At 40.2% G+C, this 27,524-nt stretch overlaps 1 pseudogene; it reads right to left on the reverse strand.

Annotated features, from left to right (window-relative positions):
• LOC113930530 overlaps positions 1 to 15,384 on the reverse strand; it is a 136,805-nt pseudogene extending 121,421 nt beyond the window's left edge.
• Positions 15,385 to 27,524: the final 12,140 nt, after the last annotated feature.

Below are 27,524 nucleotides of genomic sequence, written 5' to 3' on the forward strand. Positions count from 1 at the left end.
GTAAAAACACATCAAAGAGAGAGTAAAGTGAGAGCAGTGTGTACTAAGGGTTACTATGATCACAGCAGCTTCTGTCCCAAATATAGGTTCTAGGTGCTGGGTGCCAGGGATGGGGTTCTAATGCCTGCTTGAAAACAGGAGAATTGGCACATAAGGTTGGCATTTTTTTAAAAAAAGATTATCCCGATTTTGTTGAGGATTGATAAAAAATAACTCCCTTAGAATGTCAGTGTCACTGCAAATTGGTACAATCACCCCGGAAAATAATTGGCAGTATCTAGCATAGAGGATGACCTAGCAATTCCATTTCTAGGTACAGATCATAGAGAAGTTCTTGCACACATGACCAAGGAGACATGGAGTTGGCTCTCTATTGCAATACTGTTTCAAATGGGGAAAATCCAAAGCAACGTGTCTATTGGTAAGAGAGTTGATGAGACACATTGATGCGTGGAAAGAACTTACAAGTTTCTGACACAGAGCATTAGGTAAGTGTTGTCTATTATTCCTATTTGTAATATGTTTGAAAGATGTCATAAAACATAAAGGGAGAGAGCATGTAAAACAGCTTGGCAGTCAAATGGATGGTCTGTTAGTTACAGTTTCAAAGAATTAAGCAAAGACTAAACTACAGTAATAAAGTGCTAATTGTCATGATTGAGGCTGGGCTCCGTGGGGGACAGAGAACCATGAAAGCATAAAGGCCCACAGGGGGTTAAAAGTTGAGGGAAGTCCTTCTAAAGGAATTGATTACGTTGTTGAGGCTTGAAAGCCACAAATGTGAGCATTACCCTGCTAAGGGACTTAGTGGAGAAATTTCTTGCATACTTTTCATTTACTTTAAGCTCATTGATACATCAAAACGCATTTATTATATTCAACACAATTTTAATTGTCCACCTTGAAGTCTAAAAGTGACGTCTGCCACACCCTTGTCTCAAAATGTTTCCTAAGAGGAAATGAAAGGAAAGATGTGAAATAGAGACGTCACCACAAGAACTGACAGGCTGTCCAGGCAGAGGTAAAATATTGGGAGAACATCCAGGAAGGTCTCCACCCCTTCAGTGAAAGGGCCTCAGCTGAAAACTTACTAAAAACCGTTAAGAAATGATCAAAGCAGCCATGTGAACAGGATGACATTCATTTAACTAATAAATTGTATTGAGTTTTTACAGCACATTTTTTTGGATGACATTCATTTAAAAGGGGAATTACAAACACATACTCTCGAGCTGTTTGCAACAGATGAGGGTCCTGATCAAAATGCTCAAAGTGATGAGCATTCCACTGACTTCCCTGGCTCAGAGAACAGGGAATGGATTTGCAGCAAGGAAAACTAGAGCCCAGCTGCTTACCTTATTCTTTATTCCTCTTGATTCCACAGTTCGTGGTCCTCAAATTTAATTTATGCTTCGAAAATAAATTGAATGAAGCAAAAACAAAACAAAACAAAAAAACAGTCCATTTTTCAAAAGCAGTGACTAGCGACTACAAAGCTAGAGGATCCAAGTCTTTGGATGTATATGTACACAAGGGGGCATAAATAGGTATGTGTGAGAGACATGCTTCTTCATCACACAGACAGCATCCCACTGTTTTCCAAGAGTTGGTTTATGACTGCAAAATGTAAGTTGCCATAGAAAGAATGTTCCAGGGCGCCTGGGTGGCTCAGTCGGTTAAGCGTCTGCCTTCAGCTCAGGTCATGATCCCAGGGTCCTGGGATAGAGCCCCGCATCAGGCTCCCTGCTGAGCAGGGAGCCTGCTTCTCCCTCTCCCACTCTCCCTGCTTGTGTTCCCTCTCTCGCTGTGTCTCTCTCTGTCAAATAAATAAATAAAATCTTTTATAAGAAAAAGAAAGAAAGAATGTTCCAGATGAAGGATGGGCTCCCAAGCCAGCCAACAAAAACCAAATAGCCTCTTTTATGAATGCAAGAAACCCTAATTTGTAAACTTCTTGAAGGGGGAATGTTGTAATAGAAAGGACATTGCACTGGGAGTCAGGAGACCAGTATTTGAATCCTGAATCTTTACAGTACAGATGGTCATCAATTCCTTTCTTTGAAAAAGAAGCCAGGAAATCACGCATGTCCAGCTTTCTCCTCCCATTGTTTGTAAATGCGGTCAAGACCTGAAAAGAATTTAGCAGAGCAAGAGGTAAGTGGGAAAAAAAAGCAGGGGGCGGGGGAGGGCGGCGGCGCGCCTGGGTGGCTCAGTCGGTTAAGCGTCTGCCTGCCTTCGGCTCGTGATCCCAGGGTCCTGAGATCGAGCCCCGCATCGGGCTCCCTGCTCAGCGGGAAGTCTGCTTCTCCTTCTGCTCCTTCCTCCAACTCATGTGCTCTCTCCTTCTCTCAACAATAAATAAATAAAATCTTAAAAAAAAAAAAGAGGGAGGTTGGCAGCTATGTCTGAGCAATACCAAGGCAATAGCAGGGTTTTAAATCATGATCCCACCACTAATCAGCCCAGTGACCTTGGACGAGTCAGTGAATGTTCCAAAGCTTCAATTTCCTCATGTAAAATGGGCATTATAATAGTGTCTATCTCAAAGAGTTGGATTAAATGAGAAAAGGCATGTAAACTGCTTTAGCACAGTGCCTGGAAAATACTAATTGTCAGGACATGTTATCTATTATTACCAAATAATCCATATTATATTCTATTAACATTAATGGGAATGTTTTAATAAAAATTTTACCATATTCAAAAGGAAATAACTATACCAAATCCTTCCGTTTTGGACAGGTTGTCTGCCAAAATTTTTATCTCCCTTTAACTAGTCCCTAGGGAAATCAATCAAATAGCTATTCCCTGACAAACAGATATAGCATGATTATCTAAATAACATATCTCCCAAGATTTGATAAGCATTTTACCCTTACATGTCCCTGGGCCTTGGAAGTCTCCAAGGCTCCCAGAATTCATAGTCCTAGAATTAAGGGGTCAAAAGGACATAGATCTCACTATAAAATGTCAGGGTCAGCAAGAAATTTTAGATCAATGTTATTAGCTGATTGGTCAAATTTCTAGTGTAACACCGCCCTTGGAGAGAGGTTGATATTTTCATGATTTGAAAAGAGTATCAAGGGCTTCAGTTTTAAAATGCTGTCTGTTTAGCAGCCCATGATGCAGCTTTTCTAACATCTCACAAAAAGACAGACAAAGATAAAATCACAGTATCATTAAATTCTAGGAATTACACTTAGCATTTGTAGAAGATCTGGGAAATGATTCCAGTAATTCCTAAACTACACTGAAGAAAGCAATTGTGAAGCTCAACAGATAACCCCTACAATCTCCTGATAAACAGGTCCTCCTGTTATCTCCTTTTCTTTTTTAAAGATTTTATTTATTTATTTTTGACAGAGAGGGACACTGCGAGAGAGGGAACACAAGCAGGGGGAGTGGGAGAGGGAGAAGCCGACTTCTGGCTGAGTAGGGAGCCCGATGTGGGGCTCGATCCCAGGACCCTGAGGTCATGACCTGAGCCGAGGGCAGCCCCTTAACCGACTGAGCCACCCAGATGTCCCCTGTTAATCTCCTTTTTTAGCAATAAAGAAACAGAGGGGCAGAGAGGTGAAATAACTTGCCCAAAGTCACACAGCCACTAGATGGCAGAACCCGCCTTTCCCAGTCCGGAGACATTGACTGAGTTCTAAAAGATTATAATGAACTTCCAGCATGGATATCGAACGGCATCTTAAACTTCATATGACCAAATTAAAAGCCCTAATCCTGCCACTCTACTCTCTATGGCTGAAGCCTACTTCAGACCCAGTCTTATGGATCTCTGTAAATGGTGTCTCATCATCCAACCAGTAGATCGAGCCAAACAAACAAAATGCACACAAAAAGCTAGAACTCAGTCTTAACTCATGTTTCTTCTTCACCCTGGTCATCCAGTATGTTAGATGTTTGTGTCTGTTGGCTCTACCTTCAAAATATATCCTAAACCCGACCAGTTTTCACCATTTCTTTTTCTTTTTTCAAAGATTTTATTATTTGACACAGAGAGAGAGAGAGAGAGCACAAGCAGGGGGAGTGGAGCAGGGAGCCCGATGTGGGGCTCGATCCCAGGACCCTGGGATCACGACCTGAACTGAAGGCAGACGCTTAACACACTGAGCCGCCCAGGGGCCCCAGTTTCTTCCATTTCTAATAGCTACCACACTAGTCTGAGCCACCACCATCACTCCTCTCCTGAATTATTGTGAACGCCTCCCAAATGGTCTCCCTCTACACACAGCTATAATTATGTTTTACAAATACAAATCATATCATATTCTTCCCATGCGTATAACCCTGGAGTGATTTTCCACAGTTCTCACAAGAAAACCCAAAGTCATTAAGGGGCCTGTCGACAGGCCTATTCTATGACCTGGTTCCCAAATACATCTCTGACTTCATCTCTCTCTCGTTAATTTTATTTAAATTCAATTAACTAACATATAGTATATTATTAGTTTTAGAGGTAGAGTTGCATATAACACCCAGTGCTCATTTCATGACGTGCCCTCCTTAATGCCCATCACCCAGTGACCCCAGCCCCCTACCCCTCGCCCCTCCAGCAACCCTCAGTTTGTTTCCTATGATTTAGAGTCTCTTATGGTTTTCTGACTTCATCTCTTCTGTTTTCCTCATTCAGCTGGTTATGGCAACACTGACCCTCTTCTGGTTTCTTAAGCATGCCAACTTGTTCCTGCTTTGTGGGCTTTGAATATGCTATTACCTCTGCCGGGAAGTTTCTGAATCAGATCTTCACACAGTTCTTTCATTATTGACATTCAGATCAGCTCCAACCCCATCTCAGGGAATCATTCCCTGACCCCCCCATTACTTTATGACATCATCCAAATGTGTTTTCTTCAAAGCAGTTATCATTATGGAATCATCCTGATCACTTATGTGTTTTGAGGAAATAAATGAAGACCAACCAAATAAGAAAAGGAAAGGCTATTTATTTAGAGTTTTCTATAGCAAAGATGTCAGCTACCATCCCTTGTGTTTGGCAGAGACTCAAAGGCAGAGAGAGAAATGGGAAAGCTTTATAATGGAAAAATCCAAAGGCTTTAGGTATGACCAGATTGGAGTCTGTTGGCATGGGGAAGCTGCTGGATAGTCACCTAAAGCCAGGCATCCTATGTGACTGGTGATGGGTGCATTTTTGTTTATTTTCTGGTTGGTCCTTAGTTGGAAGTGGGGGCAAAATTAGGGAAGTTGCCAGTTATTAGTCAAGTCCTGGCCATTTGGGGCCAATTACTAGAGACAGCAGTCTGACCTCCTACAAGTTTGACAGCAGGCTGGCTTTCTGGGCTGTTCATTGCAGATAAGAAGCTGATTGCCTAGGCAAGGTGGTACATGTTATGGGTCAAAATTCTATTTTTATATATGATTGCCTGTTTGTCTACTTAGTCTTTCAATTTGCTGGTCATGCATGTCTCCCAAATGGAATCTAAACTCCAGGAAAGCAAGTCCCTTGTCTGTCTTCTACAATGTGGGCTCCCTAGTGACTAAAACACTGCCTGACACATAGTAGTTGATACATATTTGATAAACGAATGATTGAAAGGTCAACTGAGCGCTCAAATTCTTTACTACTGTGTATTTATTGTGTCTGAAAGCTAAAAGCAGAATGAAAAGATGTAAGTACAGAGATTTCTCTTTGGCCAGCATGACTGACTGATTTTATTGATGTATTGATCTGATAGAACTCAAGCACACTAATTCGGTCCCAGTGGAATAAGCTCCTTACCTTTAAAATGGACACTAAATTCTATCATAAATTATTCATCAAGGCAGAAGATGTGTAGTATTAATGGCAACTCTTAACAGTAAATGGGTACTTTGGCACAGACTAGGGTGGGGCACTTTTGTCAATGGTTCTGGAAGGAGTCAAACTAGTCATGACAGGTTCATTCATAATTTGATAGACTTGAAAGAGGAAGAGAAGCCAGGCTTAAAAAAAAAGTTGCAGATAAAGAGCTGGTTATAGTAAATTTTTTTATTTTTCACATAAGGGGAGTTTAAGTACAAAAGAACAATGTAGCATTGAATGCTAGAAATGAGCCTCAACTGTTAGTTCAAAATCTCCTTCGGGAGCTTCCCGTGGGAAGTCTGCAGCTGACCCCCTTACGTGGAAGGCGGGGGGAGACTGAAGAAAGAGGCAGCCACTCCAGATTGGCAGGTGGCAGTTTTAATAAGCAAGAAAACCTACATACGAGGCTTGAGTTGGTTGAACACAAAACGAATCCATCTCTGTACCTGCCTGCCAAATCTTAAAAGTTGGTAGAGACACCTTAACCGGGTTCTGTTATATATACCATCCCGATGGTCTCAACACATCACCATCTCAAGGCTATGTCCTCGGGGTAGCTTCTGAGAATGGGAAAGGCAAGTGTAATGCACATTCCCAGGACAGAGGAGTGGGTGAGAAGCCTCTCATCACTGGGGTCCAGTTTGCAGGTCTTCGGAGGTCACATCCTCTCAATGACCTCCCCCAACATCCATTCCATCCCTGGAGTCCCCAGAACATTTAAATATAGGTTCTCTTAGTTACTTGCTATGGCTGGTCTACATGGCTGCCTTCTTCACCGGAGCATGAGTTCTTTAAGGGGAACTCCATATTAGAACTGTGACCCATAGTTATATCCCCATCCCCTAGCACAGGGTAAGTATTCAGTCTATGTTTCTAAGAGCAAGAAATGAATACTGCTCACATTCTGTGTGGTATAGCCATTCCCAGCACAGTTCTATCAGGCTCCCTGCTCAGGTCCATCAGGATAAGCTGGTAAAAGAAGGGAAAGATCCCAGAGAACATCTTTCTGTCCTATCAGCTAATATCATAGGACAGCATTTGCTGTGATTTTTCAGAGGTGCTGAATGTGGTTTCACAGCTTCAGTAGAAGGACTGGGCCTAGAAGCCAGGGCTAAGATGATTTCAATGATGTCTCTTTGGAAAGTTTTGGGAATAGATGAAATGGTGTAATACTTTAGCCTTATGAAGGAGGCTGCTTTTCTTCTAGAACGCCTAGCTTTCTAAAACATTATCTCAGTTAATGGGACTAAAGAAGGTTCACAATTGCAAAGGCTTTTGGTTTAGATATAATTTAGTGAAATGCTTCTGAGGGACAGTTTGTCAAACTATACCGAAAACTCTAAGAACCCGACATAGCGCTTTTAGGAGTTGGTCCCAAGAAGATTAAAAAACAACATATGGCCTCTATATGATGGAATACTAGACAACTGTTCAAATTCTTGCTTTGAGAGAATATTTAAGCATATGAACATATGTTTATGCTGTGATGCTAAGTGTTAAAAAGCTAAAGGATGGCATGTAAACGATAATCCCATTTTCAGATGTATTAAGAATATTGATGGCTGCGAGTTTCCAAAGGCAGCCACAGGGAGAGGAAAGAAAAGAACGTGAAAGGAATGAACGAAGAAAGGAAAAGCATGGCCATGTCAGATGTGCATGGCTCAGAGGCTGCTTGCGAGTCCGCCGTGCTTTTCTCTCCTGAACTAAGGACTCCATCCTGCAGCCCGCAGCCCCTGGACATCTACGTTAACATGGGCATCGTCAAGAAAGCAGCCCTACCTCAGCCTGCTGTGTTCCTTGGCCAGAGACTAAGGTGGCATTACAGACTCGGAAGCCAAATATCTATCGAGTTGTATTAAAGTGCTCATTTAGTTTAGACTGCAGTGATTTATAAAATGTGCCATCACACAATAGCGGTCCATTCATTTCCAAAATACGCATGCATTAATGGGCATTAATGAATTGCAGGATGCTAAGCAGTGCGGAATATGGTTACATGTGGGCCTGCTCTTGTAGTCTTATATCCATCTAGTCACAAAATAAACTCTAATTTCATTGCTGAAACCAAGCTGATAGGATATGGTAATAAGCTGACATAATTAATGGCCATACTAGCTTAAAAATGGTATCAAATAAATTCCTTATGATGAAATGGCATAAGTATTGCATCAAAGGCCAACAATCTCTCACTAAAACAAATTACTTTGGGGGGCATAATTCATTGATGATTAAATAACAATCAATGTGGAAATATGTAACAGTGTCTATAAAAGACATTTTACCGGTGATATGTATGTTGCAAAGTCTATTGGCTCAGGGCAGATGCTCTGTAATAATTGGAATTTTTTATCTTCTACAGTGATTATTTTCTAGGTAATCTATGAAATTAGACCTGAATTTTAAATACACATAATGAATTTATAGTTGCTTCAGCTTGACTACCGAAAATAAGCTCCTGATCTTAAAAAAAGATGTGTTTTTACTACCCAAGGTCCCTTATGTGCCAAAATACAGCATAAGCATTTGTACATAGCAGATAAGGGAGGGTTTTCAGATCATGATGATAAAAAGCCACATTTCTGTAGAAGAGATAAAGTACTGGATGATTGGGGTGAGGGAGAAAATCCCTAAAAGAGCTATGTACGAACCTTTCAAGGAAAAAAAAAAAAATCAAGGGAATGACAGTTTTCCTGGCAGAATGACCTCCAAAGCCAGAGAGTAAAGGTGTTCTATAGGAGTCTATAAGTCATATACTTTGAGAAAATAATGGATGCAAAAGAAGAATCTAGTCAGTTCAGAAATAATATGGGAGTGGGGGGTGCCCGGGTAGCTCAGTCAGTTAAGCATCTGATTCTTGATTTTGGCTCAGGTCATGATCTCAGGGTCGTGATATTAAGATTCTCGCTCTCCTTCTCCCTCTGCCCCTCCCTCTCTCTCTAATAAAAAAAAAAGAGAAAGAATATGGGGGGTGTCAACCTGAAAACTGACTGTATATTGATGGTTGTATATTTCTAGGAAAAGGATAATAATTCGTTTTCTTCAAGACTGAATGGAAAGAGTGCTCATTGGAGGCTGGAGAGACAACAAAGGAAGAGACTTTACTATTTACCGAGACACTCCTGTGTCCTAGGCACACCGTGAAGCCTCTTCACACAAGCTCACCATTCTAAGTAAAAAGTATGATAAAATAATTTCCTGGTAAGCAGAAAAATAGCATGCTTTCTCAGAGCAAATCAATTTAGACCAGCCAAACCAATTGGACCTGTAAAAAGATTGTGAATAGGCAAATACTCTGAGAGAGCCTATTTGAAAGCCAAAAGAAATTTGAGACATTGTTAATTTTTCTCAATCCAATTAGTTTACAATTATTTAGAGATACCTACAATGTGTCTTGTCCCAGAAAGACAACCAAATTTTCTTTTTATTATTTTATTTTAATTCCAGTATAGTTAGCATCCAGTGTACTATGAGTTTCAGGTGTACAATATAGTGACTCAACGCTTCCATACATCACCCAGTGCTCATCATGAGTGCGCTCCTTGATCCCCATCACCTATTTTACCCGTCCTCCCACTTCCTCCCCTCTGGTGACCATCATTTGGTTCTCTAGAATTAAGAGTCTGTTTCTTGGTTTGTCTCTCTTTTTTTCCCTTTTCTCATTTGTTTTGTTTCTTAAATTCCACCTATGAGTGAAGTTGTGTGGTATGTGTCTTTCTCTGACTGGCTTATTTCGCTTGGCATTATACCCTCTAGCTCCATCCACATCATTGCAAATGACAAGATTGCATACTTTTTATGGCTGAATAATATTCCACTGTATAAAGATACCACCTCTTCTTTATCCATTCATCTGTTAATGGATTCTTGGGCTGCTTCCATAATTTGGTTATTATACATAGTGCTTCTATAATCATAGGGGTGCATGTGTCCCCTCGAATTAGTGTTTTTGTATCTTGTGGGTAAATACCCAGTAGTGCGATTACCAGATCATACTCCAGACTGTTTTCCACAGTGGCTGCATCAGTTTCCATTCCCACCAACACTGCAGGCAGGTTCCTTTTTTTCCACACCTTCACCAACACCTGTTGTTTCTTGTGTTGTTGATTTTAGCCATTCTGACAGCTGTGAGGTGATACTTCATTGTGGTTTTAATTTGCGCTTCCCTGATGATAAGTGATGTTGAGCATCTTTTCGTGTGTCTGGTGGCCATCTGGATGTCTTCTTTGGAGAGATGTGTGTTCAGGTCCTCTGCACAGCTTTTAATTGGATTACTCATTTTCTGGGTGTTAAGTTTTATAAGTTCTTTATCTGTTTAAGACAACCAAATTTTAAAGCAAGGCATGATAATGATGAGGATGGGGAAGAGGAGAATGATAATATCATCTCATATTTTGTTTTATGATACAGATGATGAAACACATCCCTATTGGTTATTTTGCCTAATCCTAAATATACGTCTTTGTGTCTGATGTCACTTCTTCACCCAGCTGTCCAAGGCTGCTAAGGCAGTCACCTTGTACAGGTATATGTAATCTGACAGCATCTCAGCTCAGCAGCACCTGCCCCTGTACCGTGGGCCTCTTGCTTTCTGAAGTGGAGTATCTCGGATGCTGCAGCACAAGACATCTGCCCCCACACATGCATAATGGGAAATAGGAGAGGGTTAACGTCTCAGGGGGAGAGCTGCTACATTTCACAAACAGAAATACATGAGGCCCAGTTAAATTTGAATTTCTGATAAACCAGGAAGAACTATTTAGGATAAGTATGTTCCATGTAATATTTGGGACATACTTGTACAAAAAAACAGTTGTTTATCTGAAATTGAAATTTAAGTGGGGGTCCTACAGTTTATATGCCAATCTTACCTGTGGGTAGCACTTGGCTAGTGCAAGCATGGAACCCCCATCCCTGGTGGGATGAAGTTACACTTGCTCACAAGCATAACCAGCTCAATGTCATATGGATGCATTATTTTTCCCTCTTTTCCCATTTAACCCTCATTGAATGCCCATTTTTTTTCCCCTCGGGTCACATCTCCAAATAAACTGTCTGCATGAAAGCCTTCCTCTCATACTCTTTTTTTTTTTTTTTTTCTGGAAGAACTCAGGCTAAAAAGGTACTGGCAAATTATATGGAATTATTGTAATGTTAGAGCTAAACCACTTTATAAACGTGAAAACTCATTTCTATAAAGTTCAGTTGCATTGCCTAAGGTCACACCGCTCAGTAGAGGAAGCTCTGAAACTTAAACTGGCTCTCCTGACTTCCATTCAATGTCCTTCAACTAGAAGACTATATGCTTATGTTTACTGCATACTACGGGCTTTTTTGAACATATTTTTAAACAAAATTGATTTATTTATTTGAGGGGGGGGAAGGGCAGAGGGAGACACTCTCCAGGCAGACTCCCCACTGAGCCCAACTTGGGGCTCGATGAGGGGCTCTATCCTGTGACCCATGAGATCATGACCTGAGCTGAAACCAAGAGTTAGTCGCTCAACTGACTGAGACACCCAGGTGCCCCGGCACACTACTCTTTCTAAGAAAAATCAATTTAAAATTTCTGTAAATGTGGCAGAGTAACATCATTAAGAATGAAAAGCACAGATGCTTTTATTTTCTACAAAAAAAAAAAAAAAAAAAACTCTCCAAATCCCACGGAACAAAAGAACTGACATTGGCAAGTAGAAATTTATCATTCCAAACATCTTTCTATGCATCTATAGCAAGATACCAATACATGGACTAAGAAAATTTTAGAGTGGGGCGCCTGGGTGGCTCAGTCATTTTAAATGTCTGCCTTCGGCTCAGGTCATGATCCCAGGGTCCTGGGATCGAGCATCCTGGGATCCAGCCCCACCTGCTCAGTGGGGAGCCTGCTTCTCCCTCTCCAGCTCCCCACTGCTTGTGTTCCCTCTCTCGCTGCCTCTCTCTCTCTGTTAAATAAATAAATAAAATCTTTAAAAAAAAGAAAAAGAAAATTTTATAGTATAAATATAAAATGTAATTGCATTTCATTTTATAAGTATAATTTTACTTGAACTTAAGACAAGGAAAAAAACAGAAGAAAATGTTTTACTTCAGATACATGCTTCTTTACTACAAGAGATAGTATTTCTTAAAATATCCCTCTAAGAGTGATAAAATAGATCATAACCCTACGAAGAAATTGGAGTCATTAGTTTTAATTAAATGTTTCCTTTTTGTACAGTATTCATTGATTGTTCACTGCAAAAGATGAGGGCATTAGCTCTCTTAGATTTTTTTTCCCATCTCCTTGGCTCCCCACCTCCCAGTTTTTGTGAATTATGTTATTAATTTTACATTGCCAAGTTTTCTAATATGTACATCTTATTTCATGACAATCATTTCCACGTTTGTTTTGTTATTAGTTCTAGGTTTCAATGGACTTAAATCTAACTGACCCTCCCCAGTCCCCACCCCCTTCTCCATTTCTAAGGTCCTTATTTTGAACCATCTCTTAATTAGCTACAGATTTCTTCATGAAACAAAAATTTTATTTTCTTGCTTGTTTTAAAGAAGAGCTTTTGGATTCTTTTTTTTTTTTTTTTTTTTAGTTCTTTTGACTTTTGAGAATGTCTGCTTGCTGTCCCTGTATTTGAATGATATCTTTTTTGATATAATATTCTTGAGTCTCCTCTTCTTTCCCTTGGGAACTTACAAGTATGTTTTCATGATCTTTTGAAATCATGTTGGAAAACACAGTAGGCAATCGGATTTATTCATTTCATAGGTGATTTGCTTTTCTGGCCTGGATACCTATAAAATTATTATTTTTTTTTGTTCTAGAAATCCAGTAACTGAACTAGGATAAATCTTTAAGCATCTTGTATGAAAATTTTATACAACAGTCTGTGTATTTTAGCCTACAGGTAAGACATTATACTTTTTATATGTTTACTTGTTTATTCACTGTTTCCCTTAGGAGAAGGTAAGCTTCATGAATCCAGGAGCCTTGACCTACTAGCTATCATTACGATTCCCCAGCCTCTGGAATGGGGCCTGGCATATTGTAGGGACTTAATAGTTATTGAATGAACACTGTTGAATGAGTGATTTTTCTTATTTCAGATAACTTCTCTCGAAATATATTTTTCTGCTAATTTTCAGTGCCAGTTTGCTATTCACTTATAGGAACACGAGCTATGACTTAAGTATCTGTAGGCTAATGTTTTATGGTTTCATTTTCTAAAGGTTTTCTGCAGCTAGAATGTATCTGGAATAAGGAATGGAGACCCACATTTGCATTTTCACAAACAGCTGGCCATTCAATCCAGAGCATCTCTTATATATTATCTATTATATCTATTACATAATCATTCTTTTCCCCACTTATGTTTCAAGCCATCCTTAACTATAAGCAAACTTCACAAAGCCCATTTCTGAGCTCCCCAGTTTATTCTGTTAAATTGACGATTTTCTTTTTTTTCTTTTTTAAATTTTTTTTATTGTTATGTTAATCACCATATATTACATCATTAGTTTTTGATGTAGTGTTCCATGATACATTGTTTGTTCATAACACCCAGTGCTCTATGCAGAATGTGCCCTCTTTAATACCCATCACCAGGCTAACCCATCCCCCCACCCTCCTCCCCTCTAGAACCCTCAGTTTGTTTTTCAGAGTCCATCGTCTCTCATGGTTCGTCTCCCCCTCTGACTTACTCCCCTTCATTCTTCCTTTCCTGCTATCTTCTTCTTTTTCTTTTTTCTTAACATATGTTGCATTATTTGTTTCAGAGGTACAGATCTGTGATTCAACAGTCTTGCACAATTCACAGCGCTCACCGTAGCACATACCCTCCCCAATATCTATCCCCCAGCCACCCCATCCCTCCCACCCCCAACGACTCCAGTAACACTCAGTTTGTTTCCTGAGATTAAGAATTCCTCATATCAGTGAGGTCCTATGATACATGTCTTTCTCTGATTGACTTATTTCACTAAGCATAACACCCTCCAGTTCCATCCACGTCGTTGCAAATGGCAAGATCTCATTCCTTTTGATGGCTGCATAATATTCCATTGTGTATATATACCACTTCTTCTTTATACATTCATCTGTTGATGGACATCTTGGCTCTTTCCACAGATTGGCTATTGTGGACATTGCTGCTATAAAAATTGGGGTGCACGTACCCCTTCGGATCCCTACATTTGTATCTTTGGGGTAAATACCCAGTAGTGCAATTGCTGGATCGAATGGTAGCTCTAATTTCAACTGTTTGAGGAACCTCCATACTGTTTTCCAGAGTGGTTGCACAGCTTGCATTCCCACCAACAGTGTAGGAGGGTTCCCCTTTCTCCACATCCCCGCCAACATCTGTCGTTCCCTGACTTGTTAATTTTAGCCATTCTGACGGGTGTGAGGTGGTATCTCATTGAGGTTTTGATTTGGATTTCCCTGATGCCGAGCGATGTTGAGCACTTTTTCATGTGCCTGTTGGCCATTTGGATGTCTTCTTTGGAAAAATGTCTGTTCATGTCTTCTGCCCATTTCTTGATTGGATTATTTGTTCTTTGGGTGTTGAGTTTGGTAAGTTCTTTATAGATTTTGGATACTAGCCCTTTATCTGATATGTCATTTGCAAATATTTTCTCCCATTCTGTCGGTCTCGTCTTTTGGTTTTGTGGACTGTTTCTTTTGCTGTGCAAAAGCTTTTTATCTTGATGAAATCCCAATAGTTCATTTTTGCCCTGGCTTCCCTTGCCTTTGGCGATGTTTCTAGGAAGAAGTTGCTGCAGCTGAGGTCGAAGAGGTTGCTACCTGTGTTCTCCTTTAGGATTTTGATGGACTCCTGTCTCACATTTAGGTCTTTTAACCATTTGCAGTCTATTTTTGTGTGTGGTGTAAGGAAATGGCCCAGTTTCATTCTTCTGCATGTGGCTGTCCAATTTTCCCAACACCATTTGTTGAAGAGACTGTCTTTTTTCCATTGGACATTCTTTCCTGCTTTGTCAAAGATGAGTTGACCATAGAGTTGAGGGTCCATTTCTGGGCTCTCGATTCTGTTCCATTGATCGATGTGTCTGTTTCTGTGCCAGTCCCATACTGTCTTGATGATGACAGCTTTGTAATAGAGCTGGAAGTCCGGAATTGGGATGCCGCCAGCTTTGCTTTTCTTTTTCAAGATTCCTCTGGCTATTCGGGGTCTCTTCTGGTTCCATACAAATTTTAGGATTATTTGTTCCATTTCTTTGAAAAAAGTGGATGGTATTTTGATGGGGATTGCATTGAATATGTCGATTGCTCTAGGTAGCATTGACATCTTCACAATGTTGGTTCTCCCAATCCATGAGCATGGAACGTTTTTCCATTTCTTTGTGTCTTCTTCAATTTCTTTCATGAGTATTTTATAGTTTTCTGAGTACAGATCCTTTGCCTCTTTGGTTAAATTTATTCCTAGGTATCTTATGGAAATTGACGATTTTCTTCCATCCTGAACTCTTTGAAATATATTTCCATGTAATTTGTACATACCATCTCTGCCCTCCATATCTATAGGCTCCTTTCTTAGCATGCTGATCGCTTTCGTTTTGTCCCCCATGTTCACGGACACTATCTCAGGCCTTTGCCAAGATGGGTTGCCTATTCTGCTATTCCAGTATTTGAGCTGTTCTCTTCCTGGATTCAGGTTCTCATGAAATTGTTTTAAAATGCGAAATGCTTATGAGAAATTTTCTTCCCTTCCTTAGATTGTTTTCATCTAGATTGAAAGCTTTGGTTTCCACATGCTAGCTCCACCTTTTTTTTTTTTTTTGACAGAAGAATGCCTATTATGGTCCATTGACATATTTGTTCCGTGATTTCTGTTCACCTTGTTCATTCCTAAGTGGCTCTATTTAGAATTCTCCTACAGTATTAGGATTAGGCTTTTTGATTCCCTTCCTGTCGTATCTGGGCCTGCATTGCTGTCCTTTCAAGCACCAGTTTGAGATCTAGGTTTTGGTATTTTACCCCCTTTTCTGTACCAGGAGGACATGGGGAGAGTGAGGAATACAAATGAGGCAAAATTGACATGCTCCTGGGGTGGAATCCCTGGACTTTTCATTCGTGTAGATTTTTGTGTCTGTTGGTTTAATATTTAGTACAGGATTCACTCTACATAGTTGGGAGGTATTTCATATTCTCACCATGAGCTATTTTGGGGTTCCAATCATAAGCCCAATTTAGGGCAACTGTCAACTGTCTTTCACTTTCCCCATTTTGCCTGTTTCTCCCCAGTAGTCATGTTTTTTTGCTTTTTACTATATCCTAGTCAAAAGAGGGATGAGATAGGGATATCTTCTGAGTAATCTTTTTCTTTCTTTCTTTCTTTCTTTCTTTCTTTCTTTCTTTCTTTCTCTTTCTTTCTTTCTTTCTCTCTCTCTCTCTCTTTTCTTTCTTTCTTTCTTTCTTTCTTTCTTTCTTTCTTTCTTTCTTTCTTTCTTTCTTTCTTCTTTCTTTTACAGATTTTATTTATTTATTTGACACAGAGAGAGAGACAGAGAGGGAACACAAGCAGGGGGAGTGGGAGAGGGAGAAGCAGGCTCCTGGCTGAGCAGGGAGCCCGATGCGGGGCTTGATCCCAGGACCCCGGGACCATGACCTGAGCCGAAGGCAGACTCTTAACGACTGAGCCACCCAGGCACCCCCGAGTAATCTTTTCTTGTCCAAATTTTGGGAAATTGAGAAGTTTTAGAATTTTACAGTGTTACCTGGAAGTCCCCTGTACTACCTTTTCCAGAATAATTACAAAATGCCATGGATAACTGCACGTTTTGAAAGTAAAACACAATACTTGTTTATTTTCTAATTGACTCGATTGAAATGTATTAGTGGACATCATTGGGCTCTGCAATGATTAACAAAAATCTTTCTTAAAATCTTAGAAGCTGTGTTGGGTGGCAGGTGGGGGGATGCGTGAAATAGGTGAAGGGCATGAAGAGTACACTTATGATGAGCACTGAGTAATGTATAGAAGCACTGAATCACTATATTGTACACCCAAAACTAATGTAACACTCTGCTATCTATACTGGAATTAAAATGAGACACTGAATAAAAAAATCCTAGCAACTATGTTAAAATTTAATATAGGAATTTTTTTACTTGAATAGAAATCCACTGGCATCATTATTCACAATCAGAGACTTAAATCAATCTATTCAATAAGGAAGAACCGGTTAATTGCTATTGAATGGTCATGACTAGTTATAATATTTTGGGGAGGAGGGGTTAATATTTTATTCTAACCTGCAGCTTTCTCCTAGGCCATAGTTACCAAACTGATAAAATAAAATGGATGCAAAATGTAAAGGAATACTCAATTCAGAAGAGCAAAAATATCTAAATTTACTTAGACCAGTTTGATAAATAAAAGTGTGTTTTATTGCTCTAGTATATTTAATTTTGTCCCCTTTTATTAATTTCTGATATAGGAGATCACAAGTGACCATTATATTTCTCAATTGTTCAGTATATCAAATAAAAATCCAGAGCCATGTCCAACTTTCACTGCTTTCTGGAAAATGATATTGAACCACTGATACATATGTGAAGGAAGTATGGAGGTATGCAAACTCTAACTTCAAGTGTGGTCAATGTTAAGACATTTTAACACTCTCAAAACAGTTCTTCATGAAATGGAGGAATTTTTTTTTGCATTTATTCTAGCACTGGCTTCTTGACTATTTTCTCTCTTAGGCTGTACTGACATCAGGAACAATTCAATTGATTAGTCAATCATGTCCAGCCAATGGCCAATATAAAATCAGAACATTTGAGAGCTGGAAGGGTCTTTAGAAACCAGCTAATCTTATTCGCCCTGTTAGAGACGAAAAAACAGAGGCCAAAGGTGGGAAAAGTAATAGCTCAGCTAAGGCATAGTGCACGATCCAGAATCCGAATCAGGACCTTCTGATTCTCAGATTTTGCATTCTTTCCCCTGTGATTCACCACCTCCTGAATTTGATTAGTAATTTTCTTGTTTGTTTGTGTCTTTATTTGAACTAAATTATAAAACCTTTTCTAGAATTGAATTAGCCAAGCAATGATTTTGACATCATGTGGATAGAGTCATTACTTAGCAAATACTTATTAGCATCTGTGAGGTTTGTCTACAGTATGCCCCACCCCCCCACCCCGCCCCATCCCCCCCACCCCGCCCCATCCCCCTTGGTTTTGCTCTGTGCTGGTCCTTCTCTACTGATTTTTATCCTTTTAGAGACAACAAAGACATGCTTTCAGCAGGCTTTTTAATAGCCCCAATAAAGTTTTACTGGTGAGAGCTCCCAGGACATTTGCTTTTTAACAGATGCCGGGCATTCAATTCACTCTCACAGAGAAGGTTTCTCTGGGGCATCTTAACACTCATTCTCACATCCACCAACCCCTACCACATCCAGAGCAATATCTACTCTTCTCATCAAAGGCAACGACCAAGTACTTATTTGTCCCTCCACCTGTCGGCAAACATGGATTGTGTGCTTGCCCTCTACCATGCACGGAGCCAGTTACCAGTGACAGGATGAGAAATGAGATCCAGTTCCTGTCCTCAAAGCATTCACCGTCTAGGTCTCCAAAAACAAAAATACTGTTTGCCACAAAAATAAATACAAGGAAACAGTGCTTCATCTTGAAAAGTTTTCATTTCCTGGTTTTGAAACAAATGTTAACAATGGGCCCTTAATTAGTTCTCTAGGATCAAAAGTGTTACTCGACAATATCTTTGCTCTGTGGATTGAAGAGCAATATTTTACACCATGACCTCATTAAAACTACCGTGGTTTCTATAAATAAAAGCCCTTGGATGATCAGTATGAGAACTGACATTCGTATCATTCATTGAAAAAACAAAAGGCAATTGTTGGACAATTGCATCTGCAGCACAGATATATTGATTTGTTCATTTCCTTTGGGGGGGACAAAAAAGGATACACAAACTACACCATCCTAGCTGTTTTTCATAATGAATACCTGTGGTTAGGGAAATAATTTAGGAGGAACTGAAATGTCAACTAGATGTTCTTCTCCTCTCATCAAGATATTATCCAGCACATTATTTTTCAGTGTCAGAAGGGTAAACATAAAGTATCACATTTTCAAATAGCTTAGCTAATGTTAAGACATATCCATTTTCATGTGTGAAATGAGTACAGTAATTGTTTGGGTGTATGACAGCAGATGCATGAAAATATAGATACACATTTGTGGTATGGATTTAAGATGGATGTTAGAAAATTTAGCAGAATCTTACACATTTCCATTAACCATGTGAAAAATGTGTGGACTTATATCCCCCACAAAGAAGCACCAGCACTAAGATAGAGTGGAGATTTTATATATTAACCTGTAAACATCTATAGGATTTTCACATTGTTTCAGAATTCCTTCCCAAACTGATGAAGAATATTAAAGCTTAGCAATATTTATGGATATGTTAGGTACAAGTAGATGACTATATACAGAGATTGAAAAGTTCAGAAATGCTGAGCTACGAGCAGCAGTGAGGGGTAACATGGGATATGCACAATAGAGGAGAAAAGACTTGGAAGGGACACACAGTTAGCTTCTAATATCTGAAAGGGTGATTAAGACAACAAGCAGTATACTGATTCTACATAGATCCTGAGGGCAGAACAGGTCAAAAAGTTTTTGTTACAGAGATCAGAGCAGTTTGATAAAAGGAAGGGTCAAGAGGGTTCCCCTTTCTCCACAACCTCTCCAACATCTGTTGTTTCTTTCCCTGTCCATTTTTGCCATTCTAACTGGTGTAAGGTGGTATCTCAATGTGGTTTTGAGTTGAATTTCCCTGATGGCTAATGATGATGAATATTTTTTCACGTGTCTGTTAGCCATTTGTATGTCTTCTTCAGAGAAGTGTCTTTTCATTTCTTCTGCCCAGTTTTTGACTTGATTATTTGTTTTTTGGGTGTTGAGTTTGAGAAGTTCTTTACAGATCTTGGATACCAGCCCTTTATCTGTAGTGTCATTTGCAAATATCTCCTCCCATTCTGTGGGTTGCCTCTTTGTTTTGTTGACTGTTTCCTTTGCTGTGCAGAAGCTCTTACACTGTTGGTGGGAATGCAAGTTGGTACAGCCACTTTGGAAAACAGTGTGGAGTTTCCTCCAAAATTTAAAAATAGAGCTACCCTATGACCCAGCAACTGCACTCCTGGGTATTTACCCCAAAGACACAGATGCAGTGAAAAGAAGGACCACATGCACCCCAATGTCCATAGCAGCAATGTCCGCAATAGCCAAACTGTGGAAAGAGCCGAGATGCCCTTCAACAGACGAATGGATAAAGAAGATGGGGTCCATATATACGATGGAATATGACTCAGCCGCCAGAAAGGATGAATACCCAACTTTCCCATCAACGTGGATGGGACTGGAGGAGATGATGCTAAGGGAAATAAGTCAAACAGAGAAAGTCAATTATCATATGGTTTCACTTATTTGTGGAACATGAGGAATAGCAGGGAGGACATTGGGAGAAGGAAGGGAGAAATGAAGGGGGGGGAATCGGAGGGAGAGACGAACCGTGAGAGACTCTGGACTCTGAGAAACAAACAGGGTTCTAGAGGGGAGGGGGGAGGGGGGATGGGTTAGCCCGGCGATGGGCATTAAGGAGGGCACGTACTGCATGGAGCACTGGGTGTTATACGAAAACAGTGGATCGTGGGTCACTACATCAAAAACTAATGAGGTATTCTATGGTGACTAACATAACATAATAAAATTAAAAAAAAAAAAGTTGCCAAACTGTTTTCCAAGTAGCTGTATCATCTTACTTTCCCACCAGCAATGTATGAATGGCCAGTTTTTCCACATCCTTTCCAGCATCTGGTGTTGTCATTTTTTATTTGAGCTATTCTGATAGATGTGTGTTGATGTCTCATGTGGTTTTGTCTTTTCCTAATGGCTAATGATGTTGAACATCTTTTCACGTGCTTACCTGCCATCTGAATTTTTCTCTGTAATTTCGCATTTTCAATCCTCCTGTAAACTAACTGAGCTTTGGCATATGTCTAGACCTTAAATTTTGATTATGGCTTTAGAGGAACCATAAGGTTCCATAAGGAAGGGAACAAAAAATAAAATAAAAAATAAAAATAAAATAAAAATAAAGTAAGATGAAAATAGAGAGGGAGGCAAATCATAAGAGATGCTGAACTCTAGGAACCAAACCGAGGGTTGCTGGAGGGGAGGTGGGTGGGAAGATGGGGTAACTGGGTGATGGGCAGTAAGGAGGGCGCGTGACGTAATGAGCACTGCGTGTTACATGCAACTGATGAATCACTAAATTCTACCCCTGAGACTAATATTACACTATGTGTTAACTACATTGAATTTAAATAAAAATTAAATTAAATTAAATTAAAATTAAATTAAATTATTATTATTATTTTTTAAAGCTGCATTTGTGGTCAAGTTCCCAAGAAGCAGTCTGAGGTGAGTATTCTTGTTCAACTGACTGATTGAGGGGTGAGGTGCTCTCAGAAAAAGTGATGTGAGGGAAGCAAAATAATGGAGCTGAGGGACCTTTAGCAAGAATGTAGTCTCATCTGGAGATGGGCCCCATCCGACAACTTGGAGAAGCTCTGGAGCACAAATTTCATCACAAATTTGGTCCCACGGGGCAGAAATCTTCGCTATATCATAAACAGAAAATCACCCGATTTCAATTTTTTAAAAGTATTTGAGATGAATTTAAAAATCTTTAAGATGACACGGCTTCTCCTGACTCCATCACATTCGCTCCACCCATTCAGCCTATAAACAGTTCGAGGAGAATGTGGTCGATGTAAAACACGGTTTGCTATTACTCAGACAACATCTGGAAGAGCCCTCCAGAGATATTTTTTAAGTTAACCTCTTACCAACTAGAGCTATTTATATATATATGCAATCTACTCTCAGACATTAAATGTGAGCAAACACTGCTTAATGAAAACTCTAATATAATTACTTTCCCTATACCCTCAAATCAATTAACTGCCTATAGAGAAAAATCCACCTAGTAGAGTTTAGTAGATAAAAGAAGAGAATAAAAAGAGAAAATCATTATCTATGAAAAAGAAAGGAAAATACGCTAATATTTACTGAGCACCGGCTCCGCATGTCCCAGGTGCTAACTTAGGTCCTTTGCATATCTCATTCCATTCAAACCTTGCAGGAATCCTTTGAGGTAGATATTACCATCATCTTAATTTTGCAGATGTGTAAAACCTCAGAGAGAATAGATAATTGTGGAAACTTACAAGCAGCAGAGCCCAAAATTGTATCCAGATGTGTCTCATTCCAAAGATTTGCCCTTTCCATTAAACTCCCAGCTCTTAAAGACAGTTCCCAAACCAGCAGCAACAGCCTCATTGGAATCTGCAGAATCCGAAATGTGGGACATGGGGACCATCAATCACTAACTATTCATTAAGTAATTACTGAGTGCCCACTCCATGCCAAACACTGTTCTAGGTGTTAGGTGCTGGGTGTATTCTCTTGAAAAAGACAAGGTTTGGGGGTGCCTGGGTGGCTCAGTTGGTTAAGCATCTGCCTTTAGCTCAGGTCATGATTCCAGGGTCCTGGGATGGAGCCCAGGGTTAGGCTGCCTGCTCAGTGGGGAGCCTGCTTCTCTCTCTCCCTCTGCCACTCCCCCTGCTCCTGCTCTCTCTCTCTCTCTCCCCATCAAATAAGTGAAATCTTTTCGAGGAAGACAGAGATAGCAACAGAGATTGTGACAGAGAGCACAAGTGGGTAGGAGAGGGAGAAACAGGCTCCCGGCTGAGCAGGGAGCCCGACACAGGGCTCGATCCCAGGACCCGGGGGTCAGGACCTGAGTCAAAGGCAGATGCTTAACCAACTGGGCCACTCAGGCGCCCCAAATCAATAAAAGCTTTAAAAAACGGCAAGGTTTCTGTCCTCACGAGGCTTACATTTTGCAGCTGTAATATGTGCAAAGTGTGTCTATATACTTACGTGTGTATACCTATATACACAGATATGTGTAATTGTTCTCCTAAGGGGAGCACTGTCAATTCTCAAGATTCCAAAAGCATATTTACATCAATCAACTCACTAGTCACAGTAACTCTGCAAATTAGATTGAATAGGTATTGTCATCACCACGTTATTGGTGAGAAAATGTGCTTAGATTGTTGCGGAACCTGGACTGGATCGCCTGACAGAAGAACCAAGCGGCACCCGGAGACCTTGGAGGATAGGAGGTTTATTTAATGCCGGCGGGCTCAGAGGAGAGTGGTCTCCAAAGGTCTGAGCCCCGAGCACAAAGGGGGCAATTTATACACTTCCACTTCCGCATGTTTGGCACTTTTGGCGCGTTGCGCAAAGCAGGGCAGGGAGAAGGACCCGGACTGGTGCAGGGAGAAGAACGCGGAAGAGCCCCGGGGCAAGGACTGGGACTCTCTCGCTGGCTCGGTCGGCCATCTTACAACACAGATTTTCCTTATCCCCAAGATCATAGTAGTACTTTCTTTTGAGCACTTCCTGTATGTATCAGGCACCGTGCTAAGCACTTTATATGTATTAACTACTTTGTTCCTCACAACAACCTCATGAAGTATCTACAGTTATCATCTTCCTTTTAGAGTGCAGAATTTCTGAGACAGAGAAGTTAAGTAACTAACTCAAGACCACACAGCTGGTAAGTAGATGAGCTAGGCTCAGAACCCAGGCATTTCAGACTCATGAGCCTATGCTATCATGATAAACTCTCTCCGGAGGAGTTACCTGCTTGCTCAGGACTAAAATCTGTGTATGTATTTACCTACAACTAATCTTAAATGAGAAATAATTTAAGCCAGTTTGGAAGGAAACACAAAACGTAACACGAAAGCATATATTAAAAGCATATGAAGGAAAGATGAGAGGGTATCTAGAATAAGGATGTAAAATGGGTTAAGGGTTAGACTAAGAAGTGCTTATCATCATGCGCTTTATTTTTGCCTTATGTGGGTCATCACTTTTACCCTAAGCTCTCTAGACGTCAAGGTAAAAAAGAGAAATCTGGCCAGTGTTAAAGTTCATAGTACCCAGATCAATTGTTCAGAGCTACAACTGGACCTGGCACTGAGATTAGATAAGAATTTCTCTGTAGAGTCTTCCCATAGGTGACACCTTGCAATGTAACGAACATCCTCGCAACAGAGGAAACAAGAGTTTCAAAGAGCTGTGTCTTTGGTGGCCCTCCTATAAAATGAAATCCCCAAAGGGAAGCTCAGTGGAAACAGTTCTGTGGAGGGCTCTGACAAAATGAGCAGGTCATTAGCTCTTTGCTGGTTTAATTTAATTATGGTAACTTCTTTAGTATGTCTTGAACAATAGATAGAATACATATCCTCAAAACAAGTCTCAAGTAATGCTCCTCTCAGCTCATTTTTTGGTGTGTAGTGGGCAGCAATGATTTTAAGATTATATTCCTTGACATGTATTCTGAATGCAGCTCTTTTAAATTGCTAGTTAATTACCTCATTTGCTGTAACCAATAGGTGAGCACAGAATTGACATCCTGTGAGGTCTACCAGTTTCCTAATAAATACTCACTCCTAAGTGGATATTTCCCCTGACTTGACCCAAGATCTTAGGGGAAAAATAGATACCTATGACCGTGTTTGTTTACACAACTCTTTTGGAAGGTGTTTCCTATATGAAAACACTCTTCCTTAGCACCTCCAGGTAAGGCATCATCAGATGCTACCACCAAATGTGGGGGTCAAGTTCCCCAAAACAATTACCTCCTCCATGAGGTATATGGAATAATGAACCATTTTGAAAGAATTCAGAACATGGCACCCCAAAATATGCAACTTTGATGATATTGACATGAGATATTGATTATCTTGAGTTAAAGGCACTTGAATAACAGCAGATGCAAAGAGGGCTCTCTGCCCATCCTTCTTTTCCTTTCCTTTTTTTTTTTTTTTTTTTTTAGGGCACCTGGGTGGCTCAGTCGTTAAGCGTCTGCCTTCGGCTCGGGTCTTGATCCCAGAATCCTGGGATTGAGTCCCACATCGGGCTCCCTGTTCGGCGGGAAGCCTGCTTCTCCCCCTCTTCCACTCCCCCTGCTTGTGTTCCCTCTCTCACTGTCTCTCTCTGTCAAATAAATAAATAAAATCTTTAAAGATAGTGAGGGCAGTAACACAAGCAGGGGGAGTGGGAGAGGGAGAAGCAGGTTTGCCGCCAAGCAGGGAGCCTGATGTGGGACTCGATCTGGGATCAAGACCTGAGCCGAAGGCAGATGCTTAACGACTGAGCCACCCAGGCGCCCCCATCCTTCTTTTTCTTAAAAGCGGGAGATGAAACTCACTTGTGAAAGATGTCCTCCCGATACCAGAAGTAACATTTTTATCATCAAGCATCAGAAGTTGAGGTCGAGACAAATTTGTAAACACACCTTGTTAAGCTAACCATTTTCTTCCTAGTCACTTCTCCACCAAACTGACTACCCTAGCCCAAGCCCCTCTGCCTCATCATGTTTCACAATTTACTCTTTGTCCAACTCAGCACATACACATTCGATTTCAACTTGCTTCTTCAGGTCTTCCTTTTTTCTGGCAAAGACTCCCATGTACATGTAAAAAAGTAATTAAAACTTTTGTGTTTTCTCCTGTTTATTTGTCTTATGTCCGTTTAATTCTTGGGCCCAGCCAGAGACCCTAAGAGGATATGGAAGTTTTTCCTCCCCTATAATTTAAAGACCTTAAAAATGAAACCATATGTCCAAATATGTCATTTGTACCTTAGCAAAGAAAATGTAAAGGTTAAGACAAGCATGTCCAGCTTGCAAAAGTTTAAGATCACAGTTATTAAGATATAGAGCCAAGACTTGAATCCTGTTCTGGTTCAAGAGCGAATGCACTTTCTATTATATTACTACTGATTTACTTGTGTAACCAAAGTCCAAGAGAATGAATGTGAATGCATAGCATATGAAAATTCTAGCCTTCCTGGGGAATTCAGGGAGGAAAAGTTGCTAGTACTATTTATTGAATTCTCACTACGTAACAAAATCCCTTTCAAGCGATTCACATTATTTGCTTCATTTTAATCTTACAACTCTGAAAAGCAGGTGTTGCTGTTTTCCCCGTTCCACAGATGAGAAAATTGAATAGCAGGCAGGTGAAGTGACTTGCCTAGGTCAAGTAGTAAGAAACAAAATTCAATATCTGATCTCCAAACCTGTGCTTTCAAACATTACACTACAGAGCTTTTTTCGAGTAAAGACTCCATATAAAGCATTTAGCTAAACAATTCACAGATTAAACATAATGACTGAAAGTCTGAGGTATGGAAAAACATACCCATCAACCAACAGTGAACTCCAAAACCGTAAGACATACAGGCTTTAACTGAAGAGCCACCACAAAACCATAAAATATACAGGCATTTGATTGAAGACCCACTGCTACACCTTCCTACTCTGAACTAATTATTAATGCAATGTGTTCGTTTTAGCTGGTCACTGGAAGCACAATTCAAACTGCTCTCATAGGCAATGTGTACACAGAACACTCTGAAGGAACTTGAATTTCCTGAGGAAGATATTTTATCTTCTTGAGAGGCAGCCAATTTAACTCGAAAAGAGATTATAGAGCTTTCCCGGCACCTGTCCCCAAGGTTACTCACCCTTCACAGTTAATAGGAATTCCATCGTTTGCAGAATACATATTCACACATAAGCATTTTAGGCTAAAACCAGAATGCTTTCTTTATGAATTACCCATTTAATTTGCATTTTTATCGACATAAAATCTATCAATCTATCTCTAAGTAGAATATAGATGTTAGGGGTATGAGGTGTGGAGTTCTACCTCTTGGGTTCAAATTCCATCTCGATTGCTTATTAGCTCTAAGATCTTGGAAAAGCTACCTTTAACATCTCTGAGCTCTGGTTTCCTTATCTGTGAAATGAGGACATAAACAGCACTTCATGAGGTTCTTACGCAGATTAAAAGAGATGTTTGTAAGACATTTAGCACAGGCTCTAATATGGAGTAAATGCCCATTCATTTATTCAAAAACATTTGCTGATTCTATACTCTGTACCAGACACTACTGTAGGCGTTTGGGACATATGACTAAAGCAAGCAGTCAAAAATCCTTGCTCCCACAGAGCTTACCTTCTAGTGAGCAATAAATGTTCATTATCAGCGTCATCCTTGTGGTTGTCACCATCATCATCACCATCGTGAAAATCATCAACGGGTGTCCAAAAACTCTTTAGGGATTTTACAGTGTGTAAAGATACGGATGCCCTTCAAGGCAGCATTACTAGGTGGCTCATTAGGCTCAGTGGAACAATTCAGTTCGTGACTAATCAACTCTCAATTTAACTGTATCAAAGGCTGCTATACTAATTTTTCAAGCTCTAAGGATTATATAGTGGCTAGATTTCTGTGCAATCATAATGCTGGAGAAGAAAAGAGTTAAAAGGTAGCTGCTTCCCAGAACCCTAAGCCACAGCTGCAATCGCTCGGGCAGAGCAGCCCTTTGATCCTGCCTTTGCCTGCAGAAAGAGAACCAGGAAATAAAACGTGAAAATCTTTGTTTTGAATTTCCAAATGGACCCCTTGGAAGCACAACTTCCAGAGAAGACAGGGGTCCCTCCAGAAGGCAGATAAACCAAGTCCTCTTTTTCCATTAAGAGGAGAGAGGGCCATTTCTATTTATTGGTAAGAGAGTCCT

Source organism: Zalophus californianus, chromosome X (assembly GCF_009762305.2).
Source record: "Zalophus californianus isolate mZalCal1 chromosome X, mZalCal1.pri.v2, whole genome shotgun sequence".
Lineage (NCBI taxonomy): Eukaryota > Metazoa > Chordata > Mammalia > Carnivora > Otariidae > Zalophus > Zalophus californianus.